Source organism: Leuciscus leuciscus (assembly GCF_965113295.1).
Source record: "Leuciscus leuciscus genome assembly, chromosome: 19".
In the NCBI taxonomy this organism is placed as follows: Eukaryota; Metazoa; Chordata; class Actinopteri; order Cypriniformes; family Leuciscidae; genus Leuciscus; species Leuciscus leuciscus.
The window spans coordinates 38,917,976-38,937,066 of record NC_138743.1 but is presented as its reverse complement, the minus strand read 5'-3'; the positions used below and the strand labels follow the sequence as shown (position 1 = coordinate 38,937,066).

At 40.6% G+C, this 19,091-nt stretch overlaps 1 protein-coding gene and 1 long non-coding RNA gene across 3 annotated transcripts in view; both read left to right on the top strand.

Annotated features, from left to right (window-relative positions):
* Positions 1–19,091, top strand: part of LOC309482596 — a 230,396-nt gene that overhangs the window by 170,875 nt on the left and 40,430 nt on the right. The window lies entirely within an intron of this gene.
* Positions 1–19,091, top strand: part of lrfn2b (leucine rich repeat and fibronectin type III domain containing 2b) — a 165,388-nt gene that overhangs the window by 122,062 nt on the left and 24,235 nt on the right. For both annotated transcript variants that reach the window (XM_082147909.1, XM_082147910.1), the window contains one exon: positions 753–833. The gene's annotated coding sequence lies outside the window, so the exon portion shown is untranslated. The remainder of the gene's footprint in view (positions 1–752; positions 834–19,091) is intronic.

The window sequence follows — 19,091 nt, the reverse complement described above, 5'->3', positions numbered from 1 at the left end:
TCCACATTCACATTCAGTCCCATCTAACCCAACGCTGCAGCTTCCCAGAACCCACTGCAGCAAACACACATCCCCAGTCCCGCAGCACAGGCTAATTCTGTGAGGACCGGCCGATTCACACTGAGGTGTTAGTGATGATGATGACATGTTGTCCAGTCGGGCCGTCCTGAGGTTTGATGAAATGACCAGCATCAGCAGGCTTGAGTTTCTCTTATCATTAAATTCTGTCCCAGGTTGTAGAAGTATTAAATATTCTTCTTATAATGAAATAAATGAATTGTATAAAAAGTAATTTCTTTAAAGGCCCACTGAAGTGCCTTGGAACGTGCAGCTTTCTTTGATGCGTTAACGTAATTTCCACTGAAACAGGAAGCTAAGGTGGGACATTGAATGGCCCCTCCCCCTTTTCAAATAGCGAAAAACGTTTAGTTTCCCTCACAGACTGACAGCACCATGGCAGTGAAATGGCACCATTGGCCTTTACAATGAATGCATTTAATGTACTGTGAGCTTCATGTACTGTGTATGTCTGGTAATAATGTGATGATTTGGCACACGATGCCCACACACAACACAAAGCTGTAGTCATGTGGTTGTGTCAGTGAGTGTGTTGGTCCCACATGATCATGAAAGAACATGAGAACGCTCACCTGATGCTCTCCTCTCCTCAGGAGTGTTATCAGTCTCACACATGATTATGAGAGAACATGAGAGAACATGAGAACGCTCACCTGATGCTCTCCTCTCCTCAGGTGTGTCATCATCATCTTCAGCTGGAGACGGGAGGATCCTGAGATGGACTGACTCTATGTCTGAGCAGCGGCTCCATACAGGTAACAGCATCATTCCTGACGTCTCTGCTGACTCTCACTGACAAAGTACAGTTAGTGGTGTAACAATATCACAATACAAAAATGCAACAATATGTATCGTGGATAGTTCACCCAAAATAAAAATTACTCTGAGGAAAAAATTCAAGTTTACAGAGTTTTAGTGTCAGTACTACATTACATTAAACTACTATATATAATGTTGAATATAATGTATAATAATGCAATGGGGGAATATTTGTGGGTTCTGATGATGCCAAATGTCTGATGTTACCAGTAAAAAGTGGCCTACATTATTTAAATATATCTAGTCAGAGTGAAAGCATGTTCGTGTAGAATAATTCTGTATTTTCAGCTTCAGAATTATGAATATTTTTATTCTGATGTCTCTATTGTCCTGTGCATTGGGTTTCCAGCACCATGTCCAAGACTATTCATTTACCCCACAATGTAATACCAAATTTAGCATTTTAATCAACTAAATTTTTTTGTTGACCTTTTATCATGTCTTGGAGTATAATAATATTGTATTGTGAGTTCAGTATGGTGATATGTATCGAATCGTGACATGAGGGGATCGTTACACCCCTGTGTACAGTGTTAAAATAAGTAGAATATGTCAGTCATTCCCTCTTAGCAGCCACTGATCCTGAAACCTTACATAACTTCTGCTATTAGAGTCATTCAACTGTGAATATCTGCGACACACAGCAGTTCTGCTTCAGGCCAGATCTCTCATCTCTCCTGGAGAAATGACGGCCAAATGTCTAATAAATCATATAAAAACAGTGCACTTTTATCCTGATTGCTTTTGAACTGTCAGAATCATGGAATCAGATCTCTGGTGTTCAGCCCAGATCCCGCCACACATTAACTTCTGTGCAGAGCTGATAAACACTTCCTGCAGGATTTATATCTGCACACCAGGAATTAATGGAATATGAAAATATGAATATATTGTATATGAAATCATGATCATCAACGTTTGTGGCAGATGGCGTGTCAAACATTGTACAGTGATGATGGCAGTCAATAGGAGTATGTGCTTTAGACACACATGCGTGTGCAGCTTGTGTTTGTGTTATTCATCTATACATCATGGGTGTTATTTGAGCTGGAGGAACAGGATTCATCCCACTAAATAATCTTTCTTTTGGGACCACTCTAGTGTTGGACTCTACATGAATAAGCAGCAGACAGTTTATCTGTGGCTTGTTCTGGAGGGAAACTGCTTACCGCAGGACTCCTGTCAGGATCAGTGTTATTTTTAGAGCGGCAGCTTTGTTTGGGAAGTGTTTCCCAGCGGGATTATCTGCCCTGTCGGAGGCATTCGAGTACCTCGCTGTTTTAATCTCTCAGTGTGACTGTAAGTGATAATAGATTATGATGGCAGAGCTGATCCCGCAGTGACCACAGCTCAACCTTAATCCGGCATCCTTACGGATCGCTTCAGTCCAATCTAGAGGGATGAGCGGAGCGGCTCCTCACTCAGAAGATCATTTATGGTCAGCACTGGACCGGCCATCTTTGGCTTCTCTCACTTTGATCCTCTGGGAAATTTCATCAGCGGGATGCAGAACTGATCCGTTCAGTATTAAAGTGCTGTTGCTTCCTTCCCAGAGAAATTGGCAATTGATTCTGCTTTCAGAAGAGGAGCTTTTAGTGTGACGTCCAGAACGAGAGAGATTGAAGTGGATTAGTTTCTTTTCTGACCTCTGTGTCCAAAAAGGCGTCCGCTATGAAAGCATCTCTCCCTCGGTGTGGATGTGAAATATTCATGCACTGATAACTCATTTACAATGCAGATTTATTACATACTCTAGGGATTAGGCTGATCAGGGTCCTCCCGTTATGAAGGAAAAGCTTTCAAAACTCAACAATATACTGCAAGCAATATACAAAAAAATAAAGGGAACACTAAAATAACACATCCTAGATCTGAATGAATGAAATAATCTTATTAAATACTTTTTTCTTTACATAGTTGAATGTGCTGACAACAAAATCACACAAAAATGATCAATGGAAATCAAATTTATCAACCCATGGAGGTCTGGATTTGGAGTCACACTCAAAATTAACCCCCTGAGGTCGACGGCCGGCGATACCAGCTCGCTTTTTTTTATCAGTGTAAAATAAACTCATAAATACTCTGTTGACTTTGATTTTTCATAGGAGTTTCGTACATCAATCGATTCTGTTAAATGTGTATTATTTTTGTGTATACTCATAATAAAAACAAAGTGTTGAGCTTTTCGCCAAATAAAGAAAAATAAACACGAAGCGAGTTCTGCCTTCTCTCTGTCAGTGTAGTCCATTCTGAAACGCGTCCGAAAATGAACTGTAACTCACCGAATATTTCTCACACAGACACGTGAGATATGTCTTTATGAAGCTTGAAATCTCTTCTTTTAAATGAAGTAATTTATATAAAAAACAAATGTTTTCAACTCATGTAATCCGTTTGAAAGCAAGGAGAGGTACCGTTTTTCCTTCTGCCTCATTATCTCTATAATGAGTTGAGGCCGCCCCGCCCCCGGCGCTATTCAAATGGTAAATAGTTTAGGTGATCTAGTATGCATCGCATACGCCCCCCGATCAATGCCATAAAAACACAGTTTCTTCATCAGACTTACTGATAGTTCATCGCGTTTTGAGTATGGCACGCTTCTCCAGTAAAGACGCCCTTCAGATGATTCTGGACAGCGAGGAAGTTGTTTCCTCAGAGGAAGATTGTAACTCAGACTACGAACGGCAGCATTTTGAAGAGCGAATTCCGCCGAGGACACAATTTCGGAGTAAGTTTTACTTAAAAGTCTTTTGTCTTTTATTTTTCGTGTTCGCATTTATGAGGAAAAAACAATATTACGTGACAGTTCTCCATTATGGACGCGAGCGCTCTGAAAGCGCACTAAAAGACTTTCAAACTTTCACAGAGACCTCAAAACAGAAACTACAAATCCTTTCTTTAAAACGAATTTCGTTTTGTATCAATTGTATCTTAATTTTAATAATTTTTTCATTAACAAATTTCCTGGATTTAAAGTAAATATAGGCTAGCAATCACAACATAAGGTGCTTGAACTGGAGATCATCATTAACCAGACCGTAGCCTACTCGCCTCACATGTCTAAAAAATGTGAAATATATTTACAGAAAGCTGGTTCTAAACAAAACCATCCAAAACAAAAAACTATGTAGCCTAATAAATGTGCATTTCTCCGGTGAGTTCACTAGCCTACTGCGAAGATCGCGAGTCAATAGCCTATCGTCAACTTCATCTTTGCCAGATGTTAAATTTAAATTGCGTGTGTGAATGAATGATGATGTTTTAGCAAACTGTATTGCTATACTGAGGAAAGGAAAATTCGACTGAAATATGTTGAAATAAAATGTAGGCTATTTGTATAAGCAACGTATTAAACTGCAAATTAACAATATGCCCTAATATTTCATGAAAACAACGTTACAGTCAGGCGAAATATGAAAGACAACATCTTGTTGACTAGATTTGGGTACAGTTTTTACTGTAGAATATACTGCCACGTCAAATAAGCTTTTGTTTAGCAATTTCTATATCTATTTTTGTCAAAAATAAAGTCATCAACTAAGATGTTAGCTGTTCCAATGTTGACTATATTCAAACTAATGAATACATAGATAAAATGTAGGCCCCTTTTTTTTTTACAAAGAAAGAGTACACTTGAAATATTGTTGAAATTGTAATTATTGTTGTAATTGTAACCTTTTTAATAAAATAGCAAAACATATTTACAAGATAGATGTAAGCAAAATCTTAAATGGTCAATATAAGTCTTCTTCTAAATATATCTTTTGTCCTTGCATTGTGGCTCAGTCAGTGTCACACCTGAGTGAATGACTCATCATTATGCAGAGTGGGTGGGACATTGTATTCTAAGGTGTAAACCACTCCTCGTTCACGCCCCCCTCGCATATTGGCTTTCCAAGCAAAACCTGTTTTATATCAATTTAAATCAATGTATGGTTTTATGTGAACGATAAAGCAAGACTATTTTCACATAATTTTGAAGAAAAAACTCTAGGCGAGGACATCCATTAGTCAAAAGTCTTATTGACACATATTTACTATGTGTTTTGTGGCCTTATTTCAGAAATTTTAGTTTTTAGTTTTTTCAATAACCACGCATAAACATTATTCTCTCAAAAATGAAAACATGTACATACACGTGGCTCACATATTATGGTAGCCCTGTTTGTGCTATATAGAGTGAATTTACACCTTTGCCATTAATATGTTTATATGCAACTGAAAAAAGCACAAATGTCAGGGCATGTCAGAACATCTCAAGGGCCCCAAAAACAGCTCAGACCCCACAGGGTTAAAGTGGAAAACCACACTACAGGCTGATCCAACTTTGATGTAATGTCCTTAAAACAAGTCAAAATGAGGCTCAGTACTGTGTGTGGCCTCCATGTGCCTGTATGACCTCCCTACAACGCCTGGGCATGCTCCTGATGAGGTGGCGGATGGTCTCCTGAGGGATCTCCTCCCAGACCTGGACTAAAGCATCCGCCAACTCCTGGACAGTCTGTTGGTGGATGGAGCGAGACATGATGTCCCAGATGTGCCCAATTGGATTCAGGTCTGGGGAACGGGCGGGCCAGTCCATAGCATCAATGCCTTCCTCTTGCAGGAACTGCTGACACACTCCAGCCACATGAGGTCTAGCATTGTCTTGCATTAGGAGGAACCCAGGGCCAACCGCACCAGCATATGGTCTCACAAGGGGTCTGAGGATCTCATCTCGGTACCTAATGGCAGTCAGGCTACCTCTGGCGAACACAAAGGAGGGCTGTGCGGCCCCCCAAAGAAATGCCACCCCACACCATTACTGACCCACCGCCAAACCGGTCATGCTGGAGGATGTTGCAGGCAGCAGAACGTTCTCCACGGCATCTCCAGACTCTGTCACATCTGTCACATGTGCTCAGTGTGAACCTGCTTTCATCTGTGAAGAGCACAGGGCGCCAGTGGCGAATTTGCCAATCTTGGCGTTCTCTGGCAAATGCCAAATGTCCTGCACGGTGTTGGGCTGTAAGCACAACCCCCACCTGTGGACGTCGGGCCCTCATACCACCCTCATGGAGTCTTTTTCTGACCGTTTGAGCAGACACATGCACATTTGTGGCCTGCTGGAGGTCATTTTGCAGGGCTCTGGCAGTGCTTCTCCTGCTCCTCTTTGCACAAAGGCGGAGGTAGCGGTCCTGCTGCTGGGTTGTTGCCCTCCTACGGCCTCCTCCACGTCTTCTGATGTACTGGCCTGTCTCCTGGTAGCGCCTCCATGCTCTGGACACTACGCTGACAGACACAGCAAACCTTCTTGCCACAGCTCGCATTGATGTGCCATCCTGGATGAGCTGCACTACCTGAGCCACTTGTGTGGGTTGTAGACTCCGTCTCATGCTACCACTAGAGTGAAAGCACCGCCAGCATTCAAAAGTGACCAAAACATCAGCCAAGAAGCATAGGAACTGAGAAGTGGTCTGTGGTCACCACCTGCAGAACCACTCCTTTATTGGGGGTGTCTTGCTAATTGCCTATAATTTCCACCTGTTGTCTATTCCATTTGCACAACAGCATGTGAAATTGATTGTCAATCAGTGTTGCTTCCTAAGTGGACAGTTTGATTTCACAGAAGTGTGATTGACTTGGAGTTACATTGTGTTGTTTAAGTGTTCCCTTTATTTTTTTGAGCAGTGTACATAGTACATCTTTGGTACTCTATTCCCTTTTCCCTGAGATGAATGGGAACGCTAACGGACAGAGGTCTCCAGGTCTCATATTGTTCATCAAACTCTTATTTGATAAGTAATCTAGTGTTGAGGGTTTGATGAGTAATCTAGTGTTGAGGGTTTGATGAGTAATCCAGTGATGAGGGTTTGATGAGTAATCCAGTGTTGAGGGTTTGATGAGTAATCCAGTGTTGAGGGTTTGATGAGTAATCCAGTGTTGAGGGTTTGATGAGTAATCCAGTGTTGAGGGTTTGATGAGTAATCCAGTGTTGAGGGTTTGATGAGTGATCTAGTGTTGAGGGTTTGATGAGTGATCTAGTGTTGAGGGTTTGATGAGTGATCTAGTGTTGAGGGTTTGATGAGTGATCTAGTGTTGCGGGTTTGATGAGTGATCTAGTGTTGCGGGTTTGATGAGTAATCTAGTGTTGAGGGTTTAATGAGTAATCTAGTGTTGCGGGTTTGATGAGTAATCTAGTGTTGAGGGTTTGATGAGTAATCGAGTGTTGAGGGTTCGTTAAGTAATGTAGTGTTAAGGGTTAGTTTAGTAATCGAGTGTTGAGGGTTCGTTTAGTAATCTAGTGTTAAGGGTTCGTTAAGTAATCTAGTGTTGAGGGTTTGTTCCCTTTTAAGATGGGCGGGGGGAGAAATGATGGTGTAGCTCAGCACACAGAAATGATCTAATATTAGAGTAAAAGCGAGGCCACTGAGAGTATTTTCTCCTCTTAGCAACGGCTCTGCTCATGATAATGGAGCACATGTTCGTCAGTCTATTGATAGTTCATTAACACTCTTCAGCGTGCTTTGTTTGCTCTGCCTACGCCTGTTCAGCTTTCTGTAGGTGGAAGCACAAACTCAAGCTCAGCTGCTCTGTTTTCTTTCCCTGCTTGTGATCCTCGGCTCATAACATGCCTATTTATGTTGTTTTAACCTTTCTTAAAGGTCACTTATGTCAATTAAGGTAATTTATGTGCAAAAACAGTCATTGATGCACAAATACACAAATGATTATTTTCATTGTGACACTCGCTGAAACACTCAGTTTTAGTACTGCATCTCCTTTAAAGTGACCACATTATGCCTATTTCCAAGTTTACAATTTCAATTTTGGGGTCTGCTAGTGGTTCCCAAACCTGTCCTGAAGGACCCCCAACACTGCACGTTTTCTTTGTCTCCCTAATCAAACACACCTGATTCAACTCATCAGCTCATTATCACATGGGTTAATGAGCTGATGAGTTGAATCAGGTGTGTTTGATTAGTGAAACAAAGAAAACGTGCAGTGTTGGGGGTCCTTCAGGACAGGTTTGGGAACCACTGAGCTAGAATACATTTACATGACATACAATACTCTTTTCACCCTCAGTCTGAAACGCTCTGTTTTATTTTATTGTCTCTTTAAATCCTGCCTTTCCAGAAAAGCCCAGTGTGCTCTGATTGGTCCAAGGGACCAAAAAAAAAAAAAATCTGATTCTAATAATTTAATAATGTTACTGACATCTTGTTCCTCTGTATGAGAGATCTGCAAAGTTCGGACTTGCCAAGTCCGGCTCAGGAGAATGACTCCCGAGTCCGGTAATTCTGCAAATGGAACAGCGCGTTCTTGAAAGCGTCACTCAGCTCGCTCTGCTACTCCGGTTATCTCTGTATGTATATTTTAGGCAACAATAAAACGAAATATGTTATAAAACACCACTCTGCCTCTTTACGTTTTCATTTAAAGAAATCTTAAACATTATAGCCACACAATGTGGTTCAGGCAACGCGTATTGATTATATTCACTGCATGTAACGTTAGCCTATTTATAACAAAAATATATATATTTAACACAACCCTGCCTCTTTTCGTTTAAATTTTAAAAATATTAAACTTATTAATATGGTTCAGGCAATATGTGCATTTGTACTCTAATCATCTTCATTGTAATAAGATTAAAAATGACAAAACTCAACCCTGTCTCTTTTTGTTAAATTTCACTTTTATTAATAATAGCCATTATAAAAGTAGGCTATAAGTAAAAAGTACAAGAAGCTATACAATAAGAAATAAAGCAAACAATTCAGTCAAACATACAAAGTCAGTGCTCTAGTCTAAGGTTACAACGGTAAAGTTAAATAGCCTAAATATAAAGTTATGAAATTTCACTTAGCCCTCAGCCAAAACGGTTGGCCAGGGAACAAATTATAGATTCACGAGACCAAAGATCGCCCATTAGATATACTCAAGACGAATTATATCTCATGTTTAACCACTACAGAGACTTTAGAGTCAGCGGCAAACGTCAGAACGACTAGCCGAGGAAAGGCTGTTCCAGGCGGGGTACATGGATCAACCTGGATAAAATTTTCATAAATCTTTATAAATAAACCACAGATTTGAGCTTTAAACAACTACATTCTCGCCTGAACAACTCTTAAAACTACATTTCGTGACACAGTAACAGTAGTTTTGTATTTCAACTGTATATTGTTGTTATTGTATAAAAATTGGCGCCTCTTATGTTGTCATTCCCCTTGTAGCACACGCAAGTGACGAGTCTGACGATACTCTGTCAACCAATCAACGTTCTGCAGTGAGTCTAGCTCCGCCCTTTAGTACCGTACCACTGTGCTAGGTGGTACGGCATTTTGGTACCATTCACAACTCTTGACAGTGGAAACGGAAATAATTGCATACCGTACTGTACCGTACCGTTCCGCTCAGTGGAAATGAGCCATTACTGTCACTGACACTAATCACATTACATAATGAATATTGGTGTGTTTCCACAAGCCCTGTGAGAACCTGGTGGGCTATAAAGCTGCTCACTGAAGTGGGACGGGACTTTCTGTTTCCCGAACATTAAAGGTGCTGTATGGGATTTCAGACATTCTGCTGGTGGAGACGTTGTTCTGAAGAGATAGAGTTTAAAGGGGCTTATCCTACACTCTTGGAGCATATAATCCCACTTATCATGTTAGTCAAGGTTTCTGTGTGTGGCCTCATGAAAGGGTTATTTCACTGAAAGTGAAGAAGGTAGCGAGAGAGAGAGAGAGAGAGAGAGAGAGAGAGAGAAGTGGCACGTTTTCTACTTATACACCTGAATCTGCCTGGCAAACAGTTACTAAAGGTCAGGTGTTACTGCTAACAGATGACAGTCCCATCAGGATTTTACAGACCTTTTTTCTCAAAAATTGGTGTGATATTTACAGGAAATTTTAGATGAACGTGGTAAGTTCACGTGGTGAACGTGGTTCCTGGAGGCAGACGTGAAAGCAAATCAAAATTTGAATTTTGAATATTCTTTGAATTTAAAAAACCTGCACATTTGAATTTTTGGTGTGTCGAGAGACGCACGAGAGATGATGATGATGATGATGACGATGACGATGATGATGATGATGATGATGACGATAATGATGATGATGACGATGACGGTGATGATGATGATGATGATGATGATGATGACGTGATGATGATGACGATGATGATGATGATGATGACGGTGATGATGATGACGATGATGATGATGATTATGATGATGTAGCTGACGCGGTGTGTTTCTGTTTGCTTATCCAGTATACACAGTGCTGGATTGCGTTGTTAATGTGAAAAATGGCATGAAAAGGCTCTTCCTGCTGACGAAAACCCTCTCAGTTGGAAGCAATAATCGCGCAACGACACACTTCATCAGCTGGAAACACTGGCAACAGAAAGCGCTCAGCACTCACTCAGATCAAGAGCGTCCGGTGTTTTTGACCAACAATACAGTATGTTGATGTAGTGAGTGTTATTTTGTGTTCATGTAGTTCATTACGCATCTTTTCTCAGGTCACTGATGCACGAACACAGTTTTATGCACTATTGTAACCTAATTTTCCTTGCATGCACATTAAGGAAAATTATATTTTGATTTAAAGCCACACTAAGTAGAAATTGTGTTTTTGTCAAACAGCGACCCCTAGAGTCGCTGTGCAATACTTGCACTGTCGTAAATTATATTATAACATTTTTACATGATTGCAGCTAAATCACAAATAGTCTATAGTCTAGGCCTACTGTATCATTTAATTTGTGTTGTTTTTATTGGAATGTAAACATTACAAAATGCCAGATAACATCAATTAAGTTAAATGTACGTCGCATTATTTCATAACTGGCCATTATGATGTCATTAGACATGATTATTGCAATTTATCATAATAGTTTGCAAATTGTGCTCGTTTACACTATTTACAACCTCTACGTTAGGCTTATTTATGATGTGAGATATTGAAAGCTGTTCTCATGATAATCGCAGGAATCAATCAACAGCGTCGTCTGATATCCCGGACTACGTGATAAATACACCTCACAACACCTGAGTTCAGCTGGCAAACTAATTCGTGAGGCATAGCTATCTGATTTATCAAAACGATTCCATTTACACCTGGTCACATAAATGTATTTTTGCGAAACGGATTTAAATTCGATCTTCAATTCTCGCGCTATATGCAGATTTAATGGAGTGCACGTCACCGAGATATGAGCTGCATTTTATAGATCATCAGCTAAAATGTCAAAATCAAAGACCGCAATAAGAGAGAGCAGTAACAGCCCTGGTAAGATCATTTCGTTTCTTTACTTTTAATGATGAAGATTGTGTGTTAAGCGTCTGCGACTTACTTTCACTTTGATTTGCGATAGTTTGCACGTTGGCTTGATGCAGTTGCTCATCTGCGGTGATGCGTGTTCCAGCGCGTCGTCATATCTGGATATAACATAATAGCCTATACAACGCTCTCACACGTTTTTTTTTTTTTATTTATTTTTTTAGCATTTTTGGGAGGAGTACAATTTACATATGTGGTTTCAACAACCATATGCATTTACACTTGTCCAGTTTCGTCTGGAATGCATCTCAGATCTCCTCCTGAAGTGGTTTGAGGGATCGGATTCAAATCCGTCTCAAATGCGTTTCGGAGGGCATTTAAACCTGGACTTTTCACGATCGGATAGCTATCCGATCTGAGAAAATGCATGAAGTGGCCAGGTGTAAACAACCCCCATGACAAAAACATACGCACGAAAGCCGAAAACAAACGCTGGTTGGCCTCTCACGTCCAAATTTGACGAAGTGGTGGGGGAAGTGACGTATGCCGTAAAGCAGTCGAATTTTGTAGTTCTTTTTGTGCTCTGGTTACTACCCGAACCCCGAAGTTACATAGTGCCAGTAAAAGCGATACAGACCCTGTCAGGATATGGCAGACGTGTCATTCAACCTATTGTAAGTCGATGTACCATCACAAGGATCTTGGAAATATATTATGAAGGTTGAAAAGTTACATAGTGTCGCTTTAAGAACAATTGTTTCAAAAGTTAATGCACTTTAAAAGTGAATGTCATTTAATTTCAATAAAAGATGCAATGCTTGATTTGGTTTATATTTGCTTATTGCGCTCGCTTGCGCCCTCTTGTGGGCATAGGAGACAATACAGTACCTTTTTTAAGTATTGCCTTTAGAATTTGAATATAATTTGAATGTTGCTAATATTTCAGAAAGAAATTTTAATTGAGCTTTTCAGTCATTTTGACAGCCCTTAAGCACTCCACAGGCTAATGTGTTGAACGGGGCTGTTATTGTGTAAGGCCTCGTCTCCAGGCAGACCCCGAGGGCTGATCATGTAAATAATTAAAGACAGCAGCATCTCAGCAACGCTCTTTACGCTTGATCTCATCTGACGACTCATTTACGCTCTCGCCAACAGCCCTGTACAGTCGGTTACGCAGCACTCATTCGCTCTATCCCAACAGTGTGCATGAAGTTTTAATGAGAACATACCCATCTGGCAATGACCAATGAATTAGGGACAATTCTTGTTTGATTGCAGTTTTATTCCACTTTTGTATTTGCAAGATTAAGTCTTGGTGATTCTTGCTAAGTCAGCTAGGGTTGAGTATGTTGTGAGTAGTGTTAACAGTTGTTAATGTGGGCTGAAATGCAGTAACATCAGTACAGGACTAATTAATTAATAGTTTTCTCGTGACGTCACACCCATAAAGGAACACACACCTGAAGGGCAAAACAAGGCTTTCCTCCACTGCCCGCCTGTCCAGGTTCACCAGGTTTGTACTAAGTACTAATGTAGACAGTGATATTACAAGAAAAATTCTGTATACATCTTATTTATGATGTATAATGTATACAGGCAAGCGATGAACCCTGAATATAAACGCAATGCACATCTTCTCGTTAAGCGCTTTTCCATATAAAACCATTATAAAGAAAACACTTAACCATTGAGCGTGTTGTGTTCATATTCTGGGCTCATCTACACGCCTGGATGTAGTCTGCATCATCAATAACCTGTTTATTGCATTAGATTGTATAATATCACTGTTTTAGTGCATTAAGGCAATACAAGTGTTTTTCACAGTAAGTGTTTTAGGATGGATATCCTGCTGTTTTTACTGATTGAAATACTGCAGCTGTATATGGATCATATATTAGTTTTTCTTCTTTTGAGATGTGATGTAAATATCCGTGGTTTGAAACAGATTGGCAGGCCTGTGCAGCAGTTCTACAGATGTTTTGCCCTCCAGTTCCCTTTCGTGGTCTCTACGAGTTACGTCGTGACGACGAATGGGGTTTCGCTTAGAAGCCTCTCATCTTCGAGAAATAAAACGAGCCAAACGCTTTTGCGATTGGTGCCGCCATTGTGCATGGTTCCCCCTCTGGGCGACCCCCACATGTGTATCTCCACTGTAAGCCTCTCTGAGCGTCTGTCTTTCCCTTGGCATGCCACCTTGCCACCCCTGGGGTTGAAACATTCCACCTGCGGCTGGACACCCCAGTGTTCTCCATATGCAGCCCCTCCGGGTCATATGTGTATTCTGTAAGTCCTTCCTTCGGGCTGGCACTGATTGTATATTTCCACTGAGATATGCTTCCCAGTGTACCTTGGTATTCCTGTGTTAAGTAAGAGTCCTTCGTCCGTGCCAGTCTCACGACAGGGAGCTCAGACTTACGCAGGGCACTGGAAGACAGCCGAGATGGCGTGATTAGACTGGGAATCCCATTCGTCATCACGATGTAACTTGTAGTGACCACGAAAGAGAACATCTCGGTTACGTATGTAACCCTCGTTGCCTGAGTAGCGTCTCTCTGCAACTTCCGCTGTACCGCTGGAACGCCGGAGTTCAGTCTCGGCTCCTCAGTAAAGAAACATATCTGCATGTTGCCAGCGTACTTCCTTATATAAGGTGGAGTTACGCAATGCAAATTCTGCAGAACCATGGCATTTCTTTGCCATTGGCTCGTTTTATTTCTCGAACATGAGAGGCTTTCTAAGCAAAACCCCATTCGTCGTCACGACATAACGTCTCCGTTCCCTACTCAGGGAACGAGGGTTACATACGTAACCGAGACGTTCTCCACACCAGTCACGTGACTGAAAACTGTCAATACTATGTTACTTAACATTAATTCACAGTGAAAATACTTTTTTGTTCATGATACTTAATGAATTAACTAATGTTACTGTTTCTTTCGTCTACTTATTCCATGTTTTGAGAAATCTAGTTCTTAATTGTTAGTGCATTTCACATGTTTTATATATGTTTGTAACGATGCAGGCAGGAATGAAGCGGAGAGTGAATCCAATCGCAAGCACTTTAATAAACAAACAAACAAACAGGTAATCCAGGGTACACGACAGAACAGGAACCGGGAACTCAGGACGGGAACAAGGAGACAACAGCAAACGTTACAACATCAAGAACTCACAAGGACTGAACTAAAACACAGGGCTTAAATACAAGGGACCACAAGCTAAACAAGATAACAAGGGGGCGTGGTTAAACTGAAACACCTGGGAAGACTAATCAACATAACGGGGAACAGCTGAACATGGGACAAGACACATGGCAGGATCACATGACAAGCAGGGAATCACATGACAGACAAGAACAAGGAACAAGACACAAAACCTACACCGTAACAATGTTAGTAAATTAAGTAGATTACTAAACTTATATAATATAAATATTTTCATACTTTTCTATGTGCAGGAGCATTAATTAAGTCTGAACAAGGAGCTTTAATCAGTCAGAAGTGGCCATGCATGTGTTTAGTCATGGGCCTCCTCATAGTCAGGTTTAGAGCTGTTAAATGATGCTGCTGTTATGCATTGACAGATGATTGACATGCATTGACATGGGGAAGTCCTGTCGAATCTCTACACCTGCATTGGGGACTCGTTGGAATAAAAGTCTAAATTAAATCTGGCTAAAAATATCCAGATACGTATGTGAGATAACCAGGATCTTTTTGCACTTTAGATTTCAGTCTCCAATAGGCATCCGAATAAAGGAATTTTAAGCAAATCCAGAAACGCTCATTTTAAAGTCTCTCTTTCTCTTTAGTGCAGTAGGGTGATACTCTATGTGAACGCTCCAAATTAAGTCAGGCGTCTCAATTACCCACACTGTGGACTTAATGTGACCCACACTAAACTTATAAAGTATAGATGCAACTGGAGCTCTTTTGGCCTACTGAACTCATTTATTTATTTAGCAGACACTTTCATCTAAAGCAACTTACACTGTGCTTAAAGGGATAATCCTTGCAGAACCTGCGAAAATGTTAACAATTGTAACAAAAAAAGAGGGATCATAAAAGTGCATGTTATTTTTTTATTTAGTAATTTTTTACATATAGATCACAAGACAAAATAACTGACCATATAAAAAAATGAGCCTGTTCAAAAGTTTACATACCCTTGAATCTGTTGTTACCAGGACGACTGTTTCTATGTTGTGTGATGGTTGTTCTTGAGTCCCTTGCTTGTCCTGAGCAGTTAAACTGTCTGCTGTTCTTCAGCACAATCCTCCAGCTCCTGCACATTCGTTGGTTTTCCAACGTTTTCTGCATATTTGAACCCTTTCCAGCAGTGACTGTATGATTTTGAGATCCATCTTTTCACTCTGAGGACAGTTGAGGGACTCAAACACAACTATTACAGTAGCTGAAAACATCCACTGATGCTCAACAAGGAAACACGATGCATTAAGGGTTGGGGGAATAAATGATTTCTCGAGATGTTTGTGTATTAAACTTGCTTTGCATGTCACATGAACAAAACAGACAATTCAACCATTATTCACAGTTAAGCTATTTCTATAGCAATGAATTGTTGCCCATGGTCATGGCCAGACACGAATCAGTCTGTTTTTCTCTTTCTTTCTTCTGTTTTCTCTTCATGATGTTTTATTAAAGTTCGGGAGGAGCAGGTTCAGATAATTAACCAAATTATGCACAGCTGGAGATTAATCAGTAATCAACTCAATGACAGAGTATAAATTCACAGCAGACCTATCTCTGTTCATTGAAATTTTGTCAGCATCCCTCCTCCACCCCATCTCCTCACTTCCAGTTCCATCTACACTTACCAACTGGGGGGAGTACTCTGGGTTCGGGCCTAACTCCGAGCTCGGAGCCCTCCCCCGGACAGCACGCCAAATACGCATAAACTATTGTACTAATTATATGTAGATGTGAACTCGTGAATTTCTTTTGCTAAGCATGCGATTGTGCAGTTTGCACTATTGACCGCAATTAGGACCAGCCCATTAACTGAAGTATCAAGCATCCTCTATTTTTCAGACTTTAATTAGGGAAGATCCTCTGTGACTCTCTGTCATGGTCTGAAGGTGATGAGGCCTTGCACAGACAAATGTCTCACCTAAAGCCCAGCATGTTAATGAGCTTGCTGGGGAATAACATGTGTAATAAGCCTCAAGTGAAGTAAAAACCCGTAATGATAATGTTAGATAGCTTCACACTGGTTCCCCAGAAGCCATTGCCCCGGACCACCCATCAATGTCACAGTCCTACAGCCATGTCAACCCTACAGCCACACGGAGTGTATGAAACACACTGCATGCACAGCAATTCACATACAAACATTGATAAGCGAATATAAAAAGAAGCTCAACCATACCAGCTTGACGCTCGAGAACAAACCTCATTGGTTCTTGCTGAAACTCAAACGTGCTAGAGCTTCCGTTTACCATAACCGAAGTGTGCACTGATATATGTTTGTATGTGAATAAAAGTCTAAATGCAATCTGTTCATCATATAAAGCGATCGAGACTATTCAGAAAATGTGACTAAACCGCTTGATTCATATGTACTAGTTTTACGATCTCTTAATTAACTTTTTGTAGTGTCAAAGTGGTAGTTGTGTGGACTGTTAATGGAGGGACAGAAATCTCTCAGATTTCTTTAAAAATATCTTCATTTGTTTTCTGAAGATGAACAAAAGTCTTACAGCTTTGGTATGACAGGAGGGTGAGTAATTGATGACAGAATACATTTTTTGATTGAACTATCCCTTTAATTGACCTTGTTTGCAGTCAGAGACATAAGCCTCAATATTTTTTAGGTAAAGCCCCAGGTTTTCTTACCATACCGTCTTTCACTATTACACCTGTTTATATTTGTTGCAAAAAAAAAATATATATAAAAAATTCAAACAGTTTGACTGTTTGTAACATTTTAACTTATTCTGCAACTGAAAGCTTATTTAAATGGTTGTTAAATGTGACATACTCTGAACACACAAAATTGAAGAGTTAAGATGACTTTCTGATGCTTCACTCATTGGCTGTCTGAGTGACTAAAGTACTTTACCTGTGTGAACCATTTGTGGCCCTGGCTTTAGTCCACCCTGATTTATTCTGCTGTGTGGGTGTGTTGGGTCATGTACCTCTGATGGAGTGGTAAGGGGAAATTCTCCTTTATGTTACAGGACATTGTATTTGCTTACTTTAAGAGTGTAGAGGAAGATACAATGGCCCTATTCCAAATGGCACATTTCATGTGAATTTGCGGGCTTGTGGACTTACAGTAGTTTAGTTTAGTTTATTTTTTTATATAGCACATTTCTACTGCCTCAAGTGCAGCCCAAAGTGCTGTACAATTCCATCAATAAAACCAAACAAAGAGAATACAAAACACAACAACATAAAATTAATATATTTAGGTCTCTCCAGGGTCGGAATTAAATGCCAAACTATAAAAGTGCTTCTTTAAAGCCGTTTTAAAAGAATGCAACGTGGGGATGGAGCGGATGGCAAGAGGTAAGGAATTCCATAACCTAGGACCGGCTGTCGAAAAGGCTCGATCACCTTTCCGCTTGAGTCGGGACCGCGGTACCCGGAGCAATAATTTATCTGCCGATCTCAGATTCTTTACTGGCTGGTGCAAAATAATAAGATCAGATAGATAGGAGGGTGCGAGATCATTTAAAATTTTGAAATCAATCCGAAATCTGATAGGTAGCCATAGAAGGGATGTTAGAATTGGGGTGATTCTATCGCTCTTTCTCGTATTGATCAATAGTCTGGCAGCGGCATTTTGAACCAGCTGCAATCGGTTCAGCAATGACTGAGAGAGTCCCAAATATATCACGTTACAATAGTCCAATCTAGATAGTATAAAAGCATGGATGAGCGTCTCCAAATCCCTCGGTGAGAGCATAGGTTTCATTTTCGCTATTAATCTTAAGTAGTAGAAACTACTTTTAACCACAGCACTCACTTGTTTTGTAAAATTTGACAGTAGACAAGACTGTAGGGTGTCATATTTAGGTTTCAGAAGGGTGCCTTTTAAAGTTATATTTTTGCCATTTTATGCGTTTATAGAAATCAATGGGGTTGGGAGAGAGGGGAACAGGACAGGCAAAAGACCTCAAGCCGGGACTCTTAACTCGGGTCGCCTGATGCACAGCTGCACCATATGTTGGAGTGCTAGTAGCCACAAGGCTATTGCTCTGACACAAGCTCAATCATTGTGGCCACTATACACACTTCTGCTGAGCCCGCACTGGGGTGAACTCCACAGCAGACTTCTATCCAACAGTCAAAGCTGCATTATGTCACAAAAGTGTGGACTCAGAGAGACTGCAAGGGCTTAGAGTGCCATTTGGGACGGAGCCAATTTCTTGCCCAGGCACTCCATACCAGTATTTTTTTATTTGTTTTAGCAACAAATATACCTTGTAGTTGATGTTAGCCTGAGGGAGAAATCAGTTTCTTTAGATGCAAATATTTGTTCAGACACTTCACACATCCTGTGTCTGCCACAACCACAGGTTTCTGCATTCACACTGCATGCGTGAGCAGCCCCCCGCTGCGGCACCAAAAGTAGAACTCTGCCTTTGAGCCTATTTTTGCAGAGCGTCATGTGCAACTTAGCAGAATACACTCTGAAAATGCACTATATAGGCTTTTTTGAAGCAACATACAATACAAACAGTAAAGTTCACTGTTCAAACAAAGACATCTGCATGTTCTACACCGAGTGACAAACTTTTGACTCAAACTTTTCAGTGTATTTAAGACTTACACACTTGTAACACACATTAATAGGGATGTCCTGGGATTGGTATTGGGTCCAATTAAGCATTTTTTAACTGATCGGTATCGGCTATCCTTAGCCCGATCCTTTATTTTACGTCAGCTGTCA